Raw genomic sequence first — 14,189 nt, forward strand, 5'->3', positions numbered from 1 at the left:
CTATTGCGAGCTGCAAATGCCACTTCCAGCTTAGCTGTGCAGAAGAAGAACAACAAGAAGAAGAAATATCTCGAAATATGTCCGTCAGGCCAGTTCCTTTGAGCTGAATCTGCAAATATCTCGGAAACGAAGCGAGCTATGGCAAAATGTTAAGAGACGTTTTTTGTAGAGAATTATGTTTCCTACAATTTATGTTCTATGATATTTTTTGATCAGAAGCGTAGTTTTCGAGATATATCGAGATATTTAAAAGATCCGAAGACGCACCAACATAATAGAGATACAGAAACACCGTGGCCCCTTTCTTTGAGATAACTGTGCACTAGTGCGAGCCGCAAATGCCACTTCCAGCTTAGCTGTGCAGAAGAAGAACAACAAGAAGAAGAAATATCTCGAAATATGCCCGTCAGGCCCCTTCCCTTGAAATATATCAGCAAATATCTCGGAAACGAAGCGGGCTATGGCAAAATGTTAAGAGACCGTTTTTGTAGAGAATTAAGTTTCCTACTTTTTATGTTCTATGATATTTTTTGATCAGACGCGTAGTTCTCGAGATATATCAAGATATTTAAAAGTTCCGAAGACGCACCAACATAATAGAGATACAGAAACACCGTGGCCCCTTTCGTTGAGATAACTCTGCACTAGTGCGAGCCGCAAATGCCACTTCCAGCTTAGCTGTGCAGAAGAAGAACAACAAGAAGAAGAAATATCTCGAAATATATCCGCCAGGCCCCTTCCCTTGAGATAAATCTGCAAATATCTCGGAAACGAAGAGAGCTATGGCAAAATGTTAAGAGACCTGTTTTGTAGAGAATTAAGTTTCCTACTTTTCATGTTCTATGATATTTTTTGATCAGATGCGTAGTTCTCGAGATATATCAAGATATTTGAAAGTTCCGAAGCCGCACCAACATAATAGAGATACAGAAACACCGTGGCCCCTTTCTTTGAGATAACTCTGCACTGTTGCGAGCTGTAAATGCCACTTCCAGCTTAGCTGTGCAGAAGAAGAACAACAAGAAGAAGAAATATCTCGAAATATGTCCGTCAGGCCCCTTCCCTTGAGATATATCTGCAAATATCTCGGAAACGAAGCGAGCTATGGCAAAATGTTAAGAGACCTTTTTTGTAGAGAATTATGCTTCCTACAATTTATGTTCTATGATATTTTTTGATCAGAAGCGTAGTTTTCGAGATATATCGAGATATTTAAAAGTTCCGAAGCCGCACCAACATAATAGGGATACAGAAACACCGTGGCCCCTTTCTTTGAGATAACTCTGCACTAGTGCGAGCCGCAAATGCCACTTCCAGCTTAGCTGTGCAGAAGAAGAACAACAAGAAGAAGAAATGTCTCGAAATATGTCCGTCAGGCCCCTTCCCTTGAGATAAATCTGCAAATATCTCGGAAACGAAGAGAGCTATGGCAAAATGTTAAGAGACCTTTTTTGTAGAGAATTAAGTTTCCTACTTTTCATGTTCTATGATATTTTTTGATCAGATGCGTAGTTCTCGAGATATATCAAGATATTTAAAAGTTCCGAAGCCGCACCAACATAATAGAGATACAGAAACACCGTGGCCCCTTTCTTTGAGATAACTCTGAACTATTGCGAGCTGCAAATGCCACTTCCAGCTTAGCTGTGCAGAAGAAGAACAACAAGAAGAAGAAATATCTCGAAATATGTCCGCCAGGCCCCTTCCCTTGAGATAAATCTGCAAATATCTCGGAAACGAAGAGAGCTATGGCAAAATGTTAAGAGACCTTTTTTGTAAAGAATTATGTTTCCTACAATTTATGTTCTATGATATTTTTTGATCAGAAGCGTAGTTTTCGAGATATATCGAGATATTTAAAAGTTCCGAAGCCGCACCAACATAATAGAGATACAGAAACACCGTGGCCCCTTTCTTTGGGATAACTCTGCACTATTGCGAGCTGCAAATGCCACTTCCAGCTTAGCTGTGCAGAAGAAGAACAACAAGAAGAAGAAATATCTCGAAATATGTCCGTCAGGCCATTTCCCTTGAGATAAATCTGCAAATATCTCGGAAACGAAGCGAGCTATGGCAAAATGTTAAGAGACCTTTTTTGTAGAGAATTAAGTTTCCTACTTTTTATGTTCGATGATATTTTTTGATCAGATGCGTAGTTCTCGAGATATATCAAGATATTTAAAAGTTCCGAAGCTGCACCAACATAATAGAGGTACAGAAACACCGTGGCCTCTTTCTTTGAGATAACTCTGCACTATTGCGAGCCGCAAATGCCACTTCCAGCTTAGCTGTGCAGAAGAAGAACAACAAGAAGAAGAAATATCTCGAAATATGTCCGTCAGGCCCCTTCCCTTGAGATAAATATGCAAATATCTCGGAAACGAAGCGAGCTATGGCAAAATGTTAAGAGACCGTTGTTGTAGAGGATTAAGTTTCCTACTTTTTATGTTCTATGATATTTTTTGATCAGACGCGTAGTTCTCGAGATATATCAAGATATTTAAAAGTTCCGAAGCCGCACCAACATAATAGAGATACAGAAACACCGTGGCCCCTTTCTTTGAGATAACTCTGCACTATTGCGAGCTGCAAATGCCACTTCCAGCTTAGCTGTGCAGAAGAACAACAAGAAGAAGAAATATCTCGAAATATGTCCGTCAGGCCAGTTCCTTTGAGCTGAATCTGCAAATATCTCGGAAACGAAGCGAGCTATGGCAAAATGTTAAGAGACGTTTTTTGTAGAGAATTATGTTTCCTACAATTTATGTTCTATGATATTTTTTGATCAGAAGCGTAGTTTTCGAGATATATCGAGATATTTAAAAGTTCCGAAGACGCACCAACATAATAGAGATACAGAAACACCGTGGCCCCTTTCTTTGAGATAACTGTGCACTAGTGCGAGCCGCAAATGCCACTTCCAGCTTAGCTGTGCAGAAGAAGAACAACAAGAAGAAGAAATATCTCGAAATATGCCCGTCAGGCCCCTTCCCTTGAAATATATCTGCAAATATCTCGGAAACGAAGCGAGGTATGGCAAAATGTTAAGAGACCGTTTTTGTAGAGAATTAAGTTTCCTACTTTTTATGTTCTATGATATTTTTTTATCAGACGCGTAGTTCTCGAGATATATCAAGATATTTAAAAGTTCCGAAGCCGCACCAACATAATAGAGATACAGAAACACCGTGGCCCCTTTCGTTGAGATAACTCTGCACTAGTGCGAGCCGCAAATGCCACTTCCAGCTTAGCTGTGCAGAAGAAGAACAACAAGAAGAAGAAATATCTCGAAATATGTCCGTCAGGCCCCTTCCCTTGAGATAAATCTGCAAATATCTCGGAAACGAAGCGAGCTATGGCAAAATGTTAAGAGACATTTTTTGTAGAGAATTAAGTTTCCTACTTTTTATGTTCTATGATATTTTTTGATCAGATGCGTAGTTCTCGAGATATATCGAGATATTTAAAAGTTCCGAAGCCGCACCAACATAATAGAGATACAGAAGCAACGTGGGCCCTTTCTTTGAGATAACTCTGCACTAGTGCGAGCCGCAAATGCCACTTCCAGCTTAGCTGTGCAGAAGAAGAACAACAAGAAGAAGAAATATCTCGAAATATGTCCGTCAGGCCCCTTCCCTTGAGATAAATATGCAAATATCTCGGAAACGAAGCGAGCTATGGCAAAATGTTAAGAGACCTTGTTTGTAGAGAATTAAGTTTCCTACTTTTTATGTTCTATGATATTTTTTGATCAGATGCGTAGTTCTCGAGATATATCGAGATATTTAAAAGTTCCGAAGCTGCAGCATCATAATAGAGATACAGAAGCACCGTGGGCCCTTTCTTTGAGATAACTCTGCACTAGTGCGAGCCGCAAATGCCACTTCCAGCTTAGCTGTGCAGAAGAAGAACAACAAGAAGAAGAAATATCTCGAAATATGTCCGTCAGGCCCCTTCCATTGAGATAAATATGCAAATATCTCGGAAACGAAGCGAGCTATGGCAAAATGTTAAGAGACCTTTTTTGTAGAGAATTAAGTTTCCTACTTTTTATGTTCTATGATATTTTTTGATCGGATGCGTTGTTCTCGAGATATATCAAGATATTTAAAAGTTCCGAAGCCGCACCAACATAATAGAGAGACAGAAACACCGTGGCCCCTTTCTTTGAGATAACTCTGCACTATTGCGAGCTGCAAATGCCACTTCCAGCTTAGCTGTGCAGAAGAAGAACAACAAGAAGAAGAAATATCTCGAAATATGCCCGTCAGGCCCCTTCCATTGAGATAAATCTGCAAATATCTCGGAAACGAAGCGAGCTATGGCAAAATGTTAAGAGACCTTTTTTGTAGACAATTAAGTTTCCTACTTTTTATGTTCTATGATATTTTTTGATCAGATGCGTAGTTCTCGAGATATATCAAGATATTTAAAAATTCCGAAGCCGCACCAACATAATAGAGATACAGAAACACCGTGGCCCCTTTCTTTGAGATAACTCTGCACTACTGCGAGCTGCAAATGCCACTTCCAGCTTAGCTGTGCAGAAGAAGAACAACAAGAAGAAGAAATATCTCGAAATATGTCCGTCAGACCCCTTCCCTTGAGATAAATCTGCAAATATCTCGGAAACGAAGCGAGCTATGGCAAAATGTTAAGAGACCTTTTTTGTAGAGAATTAAGTTTCCTACTTTTTATGTTCTATGATATTTTTTGATCAGATGCGTAGTTCTCGAGATATATCCAGATATTTAAAAGTTCCGAAGCGGCACCAACATAATAGAGATACAGAAACACCGTGGCCCCTTTCTTTGAGGTAACTCTGCACTATTGCGAGCTGCAAATGCCACTTCCAGCTTAGCTGTGCAGAAGAAGAACAACAAGAAGAAGAAATATCTCGAAATATGTCCGTCAGGCCCCTTCCCTTGAGATAAATCTGCAAATATCTCGGAAACCAAGCGAGCTATGGCAAAATGTTAAGAGACCTTTTTTGTAGAGAATTAAGTTTCCTACTTTTTATGTTCTATGATATTTTTCGATCAGAGGCGTAGTTCTCGAGATATATCAAGATATTTAAAAGTTCCGAAGCCGCACCAACATAATAGAGATACAGAAACACCGTGGCCCCTTTCTTTGAGATAACTCTGCACGATTGCGAGCTGGAAATGCCACTTCCAGTTTAGCTGTGCAGAAGAAGAACAACAAGAAGAAGAAATATCTCGAAATATGTCCATCAGGACCCTTCCCTTGAGATAAATCTGCAAATATCTCGGAAACGAAGCGAGCTATGGCAAAATGTTAAGAGACCTTTTTTGTAGAGAATTATGTTTCCTACAATTTATGTTCTATGATATTTTTTGATCAGAAGCGTAGTTTTCGAGATATATCGAGATATTTGAAAGTTCCGAAGCCGCACCAACATAATAGAGATACAGAAACAGCGTGGCCCCTTTCTTTGGGATAACTCTGCACTATTGCGAGCTGGAAATGCCACTTCCAGTTTAGCTGTGCAGAAGAAGAACAACAAGAAGAAGAAACATCTCGAAATATGTCCGTCAGGACCCCTCCCTTGAGATAAATCTGCAAATATCTCGGAAACGAAGCGAGCTATTGCAAAACGTTAAGAGACCTTTTTTGTAGAGAATTAGGTTTCCTACTTTTTATGTTCTATGATATTTTTTGATCAGATGCGTAGTTCTCGAGATATATCAAGATATTTAAAAGCTCCGAAGCTGCACCAACATAATAGAGGTACAGAAACACCGTGGCCCCTTTCTTTGAGATAACTCTGCACTAGTGCGAGCCGCAAATGCCACTTCCAGCTTAGCTGTGCAGAAGAAGAACAACAAGAAGAAGAAATATCTCGAAATATGTCCGTCAGGCCCCTTCCCTTGAGATAAATCTGCAAATATCTCGGAAACGAAGCGAGCTACGGCAAAATGTTCAGAGACCTTTTTTGTAGAAAATTAGGTTTCCTACTTTTTATGTTCTATGATATTTTTTGATCAGATGCGTAGTTCTCGAGATATATCAAGATATTTAAAAGTTCCGAAGCCGCACCAACATAATAGAGATACAGAAACACCGTGGCCCCTTTCTTTGAGATAACTCTGCACTAGTGCGAGCCGCAAATGCCACTTCCAGCTTAGCTGTGCAGAAGAAGAACAACAAGAAGAAGAAATATCTGGAAATATGTCCGTTAGGCCCCTTCCCTTGAGATAAATCTGCAAATATCTCGGAAACGAAGCGAGCTATGGCAAAATGTTAAGAGACCTTTTTTGTAGAGAATTATGTTTCCTACTTTTTATGTTCTATGATATTTTTTGATCAGACGCGTAGTTCTCGAGATATATCAAGATATTTAAAAGTTCCGAAGCCGCACCAACATAATAGAGATACAGAAACACCGTGGCCCCTTTCTTTGAGATATCTCTGCACTATTGCGAGCTGCAAATGCCACTTCCAGCTTAGCTGCGCAGAAGAAGAACAACAAGAAGAAGAAATATCTCGAAATATGTCCGTCAGGCCCCTTCCCTTGAGATAAATCTGCAAATACCTCGGAAACGAAGCGAGCTATGCCAAAATGTTAACAGACCTTATTTGTAGAGAATTAAGTTTCCTACTTTTTATGTTCTATGATATTTTTTGATCAGATGCGTAGTTTTCGAGATATATCGAGATATTTAAAAGTTCCGAAGCCGCACCAACATAATAGAGATACAGAAACACCGTGGCCCCTTTCTTTGAGATAACTCTGCACAATTGCGAGCTGCAAATGCCACTTCCAGCTTAGCTGTGCAGAAGAAGAACAACAAGAAGAAGAAATATCTCGAAATATGTCCGTCAGGCCCCTTCCCTTGAGATAAATCGGCAAGTATCTCGGAAACGAAGCGAGCTATGGCAAAATGTTAAGAGACCTTTTCTGTAGAGAATTAAGTTTTCTAGTTTTTATGTTCCATGATATTTTTTGATCAGATGCGTAGTTCTCGAGATATATCAAGATATTTAAAAGTTCCGAAGCCGCACCAACATAATAGAGATACAGAAACACCGTGGCCCCTTTCTTTGAGATAACTCTGCACTATTGCGAGCTGCAAATGCCACTTCCAGCTTAGCTGTGCAGAAGAAGAACAACAAGAAGAAGAAATATCTCGAAATATGTCCGTCAGGCCCCTTCCCTTGAGATAAATCTGCAAATATCTCGGAAACGCAGCGAGCTATGGCAAAATGTTAAGAGACCTTTTCTGTAGAGAATTAAGTTTTCTACTTTTTATGTTCCATGATATTTTTTGATCAGATGCGTAGTTCTCGAGATATATCAAGATATTTAAAAGTCCTGAAGCTGCACCAACTTAATAGAGATACAGAAACACCGTGGCCCCTTTCTTTGAGATAACTCTGCACTAGTGCGAGCCGCAAATGCCACTTCCAGCTTAGCTGTGCAGAAGAAGAACAACAAGAAGAAGAAATATCTGGAAATATGTCCGTTAGGCCCCTTCCCTTGAGATAAATCTGCAAATATGTCGGAAACGAAGCGAGCTATGGCAAAATGTTAAGAGACCTTTTTTGTAGAGAATTATGTTTCCTACTTTTTATGTTCTATGATATTTTTTGATCAGACGCGTAGTTCTCGAGATATATCAAGATATTTAAAAGTTCCGAAGCCGCACCAACATAATAGAGATACAGAAACACCGTGGCCCCTTTCTTTGAGATATCTCTGCACTATTGCGAGCTGCAAATGCCACTTCCAGCTTAGCTGCGTAGAAGAAGAACAACAAGAAGAAGAAATATCTCGAAATATGTCCGTCAGGCCCCTTCCCTTGAGATAAATCTGCAAATATCTCGGAAACGAAGCGAGCTATGGCAAAATGTTAAGAAACCGTTTTTGTAGAGAATTAAGTTTCCTACTTTTTATGTTCTATGATATTTTTTGATCAGAAGCGTAGTTCTCGAGATATATCAAGATATTTAAAAGTTCCGAAGCCGCACCAACATAATAGAGATACAGAAACACCGTGGCCCCTTTCTTTGAGATAACTCTGCACTATTGCGAGCTGCAAATGCCACTTCCAGCTTAGCTGTGCAGAAGAACAACAAGAAGAAGGAATATCTCGAAATATGTCCGTCAGGCCAGTTCCTTTGAGCTGAATCTGCAAATATCTCGGAAACGAAGCGAGCTATGGCAAAATGTTAAGAGACGTTTTTTGTAGAAAATTATGTTTCCTACAATTTATGTTCTATGATATTTTTTGATCAGAAGCGTAGTTTTCGAGATATATCGAGATATTTAAAAGTTCCGAAGCCGCACCAACATAATAGGGATACAGAAACACCGTGGCCCCTTTCTTTGAGCTAACTCTGCACTAGTGCGAGCCGCAAATGCCACTTCCAGCTTAGCTGTGCAGAAGAAGAACAACAAGAAGAAGAAATATCTCGAAATATGTCCGTCAGGCCCCTTCCCTTGAGATAAATCTGCAAATATCTCGGAAACGAAGCGAGCTATGGCAAAATGTTAAGAGACCGTTTTTGTAGAGAATTAAGTTTCCTACTTTTTATGTTCTATGATATTTTGTGATCAGATGCGTAGTTCTCGAGATATATCAAGATATTTAAAAGTTCCGAAGCCGCACCAACATAATAGAGATACAGAAACACCGTGGCCCCTTTCTTTGAGATAACTCTGAACTATTGCGAGCTGCAAATGCCACTTCCAGCTTAGCTGTGCAGAAGAAGAACAACAAGAAGAAGAAATATCTCGAAATATGTCCGCCAGGCCCCTTCCCTTGAGATAAATCTGCAAATATCTCGGAAACGAAGAGAGCTATGGCAAAATGTTAAGAGACCTTTTTTGTAAAGAATTATGTTTCCTACAATTTATGTTCTATGATATTTTTTGATCAGAAGCGTAGTTTTCGAGATATATCGAGATATTTAAAAGTTCCGAAGCCGCACCAACATAATAGAGATACAGAAACACCGTGGCCCCTTTCTTTGAGATAACTCTGCACTAGTGCGAGCCGCAAATGCCACTTCCAGCTTAGCTGTGCAGAAGAAGAACAACAAGAAGAAGAAATATCTCGAAATATGTCCGTCAGGCCCCTTCCCTTGAGATACATATGCAAATATCTCGGAAACGAAGCGAGCTATGGCAAAATGTTAAGCGACCTTTTTTGTAGAGAATTAAGTTTCCTACTTTTTATGTTCTATGATATTTTTTGATCAGATGCTTAGTTCTCGAGATATATCAAGATATTTAAAAGTTCCGAAGCCGCACCAACATAATAGAGATACAGAAACACCGTGGCCCCTTTCTGTGAGATAACTCTGCAATATTGCGAGCTGCAAATGCCACTTCCAGCTTAGCTGTGCAGAGGAAGAACAACAAGAAGAAGAAATATCTCGAAATATGTCCGTCAGGCCAGTTCCTTTGAGCTGAATCTGCAAATATCTCGGAAACGAAGCGAGCTATGGCAAAATGTTAAGAGACCTTTTTTGTAGAGAATTAAGTTTCCTACTTTTTATGTTCGATGATATTTTTTGATCAGATGCGTAGTTCTCGAGATATATCAAGATATTTAAAAGTTCCGAAGCTGCACCAACATAATAGAGGTACAGAAACACCGTGGCCTCTTTCTTTGAGATAACTCTGCACTATTGCGAGCTGCAAATGCCACGTCGAGCTTAGCTGTGCAGAAGAAGAACAACAAGAAGAAGAAATATCTCGAAATATGTCCGTCAGACCCCTTCCCTTGAGATGAATCTGCAAATATCTCGGAAACGAAGCGAGCTATGGCAAAATGTTAAGAGACCTTTTTTGTAGAGAATTAAGTTTCCTACTTTTTATGTTCTATAATATTTTTTGATCAGAAGCGTAGTTTTCGAGATATATCGAGATATTTAAAAGTTCCGAAGCCGCACCAACATAATAGAGATACAGAAACACCGTGGCCCCTTTCTTTGAGATAACTCTGCACTATTGCGAGCTGCAAATGCCACTTCCAGCTTAGCTGTGCAGAAGAAGAACAACAAGAAGAAGAAATATCTCGAAATATGTCCGTCAGGCCCCTTCCCTTGAGATAAATCTGCAAATATCTCGGAAACGAAGAGAGCTATGGCCAAATATTAAGAGACCTTTTTTGTAGAGAATTATGTTTCCTACAATTTATGTTCTATGATATTTTTTGATCAGAAGCGTAGTTTTCGAGATATATCGAGATATTTAAAAGTTCCGAAGCCGCACCAACATAATAGAGATACAGAAACACCGTGGCCCCTTTCTTTGAGATAACTCTGCACTAGTGCGAGCCGCAAATGCCACTTCCAGCTTAGCTGTGCAGAAGAAGAACAACAAGAAGAAGAAATATCTCGAAATATGTCCGTCAGGCCCCTTCCCTTGAGATACATATGCAAATATCTCGGAAACGAAGCGAGCTATGGCAAAATGTTAAGCGACCTTTTTTGTAGAGAATTAAGTTTCCTACTTTTTATGTTCTATGATATTTTTTGATCAGATGCTTAGTTCTCGAGATATATCAAGATATTTAAAAGTTCCGAAGCCGCACCAACATAATAGAGATACAGAAACACCGTGGCCCCTTTCTGTGAGATAACTCTGCAATATTGCGAGCTGCAAATGCCACTTCCAGCTTAGCTGTGCAGAGGAAGAACAACAAGAAGAAGAAATATCTCGAAATATGTCCGTCAGACCCCTTCCCTTGAGATGAATCTGCAAATATCTCGGAAACGAAGCGAGCTATGGCAAAATGTTAAGAGACCTTTTTTGTAGAGAATTGAGTTTCCTACTTTTTATGTTCTATAATATTTTTTGATCAGAAGCGTAGTTTTCGAGATATATCGAGATATTTAAAAGTTCCGAAGCCGCACCAACATAATAGAGATACAGAAACACCGTGGCCCCTTTCTTTGAGATAACTCTGCACTAGTGCGAGCCGCAAATGCCACTTCCAGCTTAGCTGTGCAGAAGAAGAACAACAAGAAGAAGAAATATCTCGAAATATGTCCGTCAGGCCCCTTCCCTTGAGATAAATCTGCAAATATCTCGGAAACGAAGCGAGCTATGGCAAAATGTTAAGAGACCTTTTTTGTAGAGAATTATGTTTCCTACAATTTATGTTCTATGATATTTTTTGATCAGAAGCGTAGTTTTCGAGATATATCGAGATATTTAAAAGTTCCGAAGCCGCACCAACATAATAGAGATACAGAAACACCGTGGCCCCTTTCGTTGAGATAACTCTGCACTAGTGCGAGCCGCAAATGCGACTTCCAGCTTAGCTGTGCAGAAGAAGAACAACAAGAAGAAGAAATATCTCGAAATATGTCCGTCAGGCCCCTTCCCTTGAGATAAATATGCAAATATCTCGGAAACGAAGCGAGCTATGGCAAAATGTTAAGAGACCTTTTTTGTAGAGAATTAAGTTTCCTACTTTTTATGTTCTATGATATTTTTTGATCAGATGCGTAGTTCTCGAGATATATCAAGATATTTAAAAGTTCCGATGCCGCACCAACATAATAGAGATACAGAAACACCGTGGCCCCTTTCTTTGAGATAACTCTGCACTATTGCGAGCTGCAAATGCCACTTCCAGCTTAGCTGTGCAGAAGAAGAACAACAAGAAGAAGAAATATCTCGAAATATGTCCGTCAGGCCCCTTCCCTTGAGATAAATCTGCAAATATCTCGGAAACGAAGAGAGCTATGGCAAAATATTAAGAGACCTTTTTTGTAGAGAATTATGTTTCCTACAATTTATGTTCTATGATATTTTTTGATCAGAAGCGTAGTTTTCGAGATATATCGAGATATTTAAAAGTTCCGAAGCCGCACCAACATAATAGAGATACAGAAACACCGTGGCCCCTTTCTTTGAGATAACTCTGCACTAGTGCGAGCCGCAAATGCCACTTCCAGCTTAGCTGTGCAGAAGAAGAACAACAAGAAGAAGAAATATCTCGAAATATGTCCGTCAGGCCCCTTCCCTTGAGATACATATGCAAATATCTCGGAAACGAAGCGAGCTATGGCAAAATGTTAAGCGACCTTTTTTGTAGAGAATTAAGTTTCCTACTTTTTATGTTCTATGATATTTTTCGATCAGATGCTTAGTTCTCGAGATATATCAAGATATTTAAAAGTTCCGAAGCCGCACCAACATAATAGAGATACAGAAACACCGTGGCCCCTTTCTGTGAGATAACTCTGCAATATTGCGAGCTGCAAATGCCACTTCCAGCTTAGCTGTGCAGAGGAAGAACAACAAGAAGAAGAAATATCTCGAAATATGTCCGTCAGGCCAGTTCCTTTGAGCTGAATCTGCAAATATCTCGGAAACGAAGCGAGCTATGGCAAAATGTTGAGAGACCTTTTTTGTAGAGAATTAAGTTTCCTACTTTTTATGTTCGATGATATTTTTTGATCAGATGCGTAGTTCTCGAGATATATCAAGATATTTAAAAGTTCCGAAGCTACACCAACATAATAGAGGTACAGAAACACCGTGGCCTCTTTCTTTGAGATAACTCTGCACTATTGCGAGCTGCAAATGCCACTTTGAGCTTAGCTGTGCAGAAGAAGAACAACAAGAAGAAGAAATATCTCGAAATATGTCCGTCAGACCCCTTCCCTTGAGATGAATCTGCAAATATCTCGGAAACGAAGCGAGCTATGGCAAAATGTTAAGAGACCTTTTTTGTAGAGAATTAAGTTTCCTACTTTTTATGTTCTATAATATTTTTTGATCAGAAGCGTAGTTTTCGAGATATATCGAGATATTTAAAAGTTCCGAAGCCGCACCAACATAATAGAGATACAGAAACACCGTGGCCCCTTTCTTTGAGATAACTCTGCACTAGTGCGAGCCGCAAATGCCACTTCCAGCTTAGCTGTGCAGAAGAAGAACAACAAGAAGAAGAAATATCTCGAAATATGTCCGTCAGGCACCTTCCCTTGAGATAAATCTGCAAATATCTCGGAAACGAAGCGAGCTATGGCAAAATGTTAAGAGACCTTTTTTGTAGAGAATTATGTTTCCTACAATTTATGTTCTATGATATTTTTTGATCAGAAGCGTAGTTTTCGAGATATATCGAGATATTTAAAAGTTCCGAAGCCGCACCAACATAATAGAGATACAGAAACACCGTGGCCCCTTTCTTTGAGATAACTCTGCACTATTGCGAGCTGCAAATGCCACTTCCAGCTTAGCTGTGCAGAAGAAGAACAACAAGAAGAAGAAATATCTCGAAATATGTCCGTCAGGCCCCTTCCCTTGAGATAAATCTGCAAATATCTCGGAAACGAAGAGAGCTATGGCAAAATATTAAGAGACCTTTTTTGTAGAGAATTATGTTTCCTACAATTTATGTTCTATGATATTTTTTGATCAGAAGCGCAGTTTTCGAGATATATCGAGATATTTAAAAGTTCCGAAGCCGCACCAACATAATAGAGATACAGAAACACCGTGGCCCCTTTCTTTGAGATAACTCTGCACTAGTGCGAGCCGCAAATGCCACTTCCAGCTTAGCTGTGCAGAAGAAGAACAACAAGAAGAAGAAATATCTCGAAATATGTCCGTCAGGCCCCTTCCCTTGAGATAGATATGCAAATATCTCGGAAACGAAGCGAGCTATGGCAAAATGTTAAGCGACCTTTTTTGTAGAGAATTAAGTTTCCTACTTTTTATGTTCTATGATATTTTTCGATCAGATGCTTAGTTCTCGAGATATATCAAGATATTTAAAAGTTCCGAAGCCGCACCAACATAATAGAGATACAGAAACACCGTGGCCCCTTTCTGTGAGATAACTCTGCAATATTGCGAGCTGCAAATGCCACTTCCAGCTTAGCTGTGCAGAGGAAGAACAACAAGAAGAAGAAATATCTCGAAATATGTCCGTCAGGCCAGTTCCTTTGAGCTGAATCTGCAAATATCTCGGAAACGAAGCGAGCTATGGCAAAATGTTAAGAGACCTTTTTTGTAGAGAATTAAGTTTCCTACTTTTTATGTTCGATGATATTTTTTGATCAGATGCGTAGTTCTCGAGATATATCAAGATATTTAAAAGTTCCGAAGCTGCACCAACATAATAGAGGTACAGAAACACCGTGGCCTCTTTCTTTGAGATAACTCTGCACTATTGCGAGCTGCAAATGCCACTTCG

Source organism: Osmia lignaria, unplaced genomic scaffold, assembly GCF_051020975.1.
Source record: "Osmia lignaria lignaria isolate PbOS001 unplaced genomic scaffold, iyOsmLign1 scaffold0003, whole genome shotgun sequence".
NCBI lineage: Eukaryota > Metazoa > Arthropoda > Insecta > Hymenoptera > Megachilidae > Osmia > Osmia lignaria.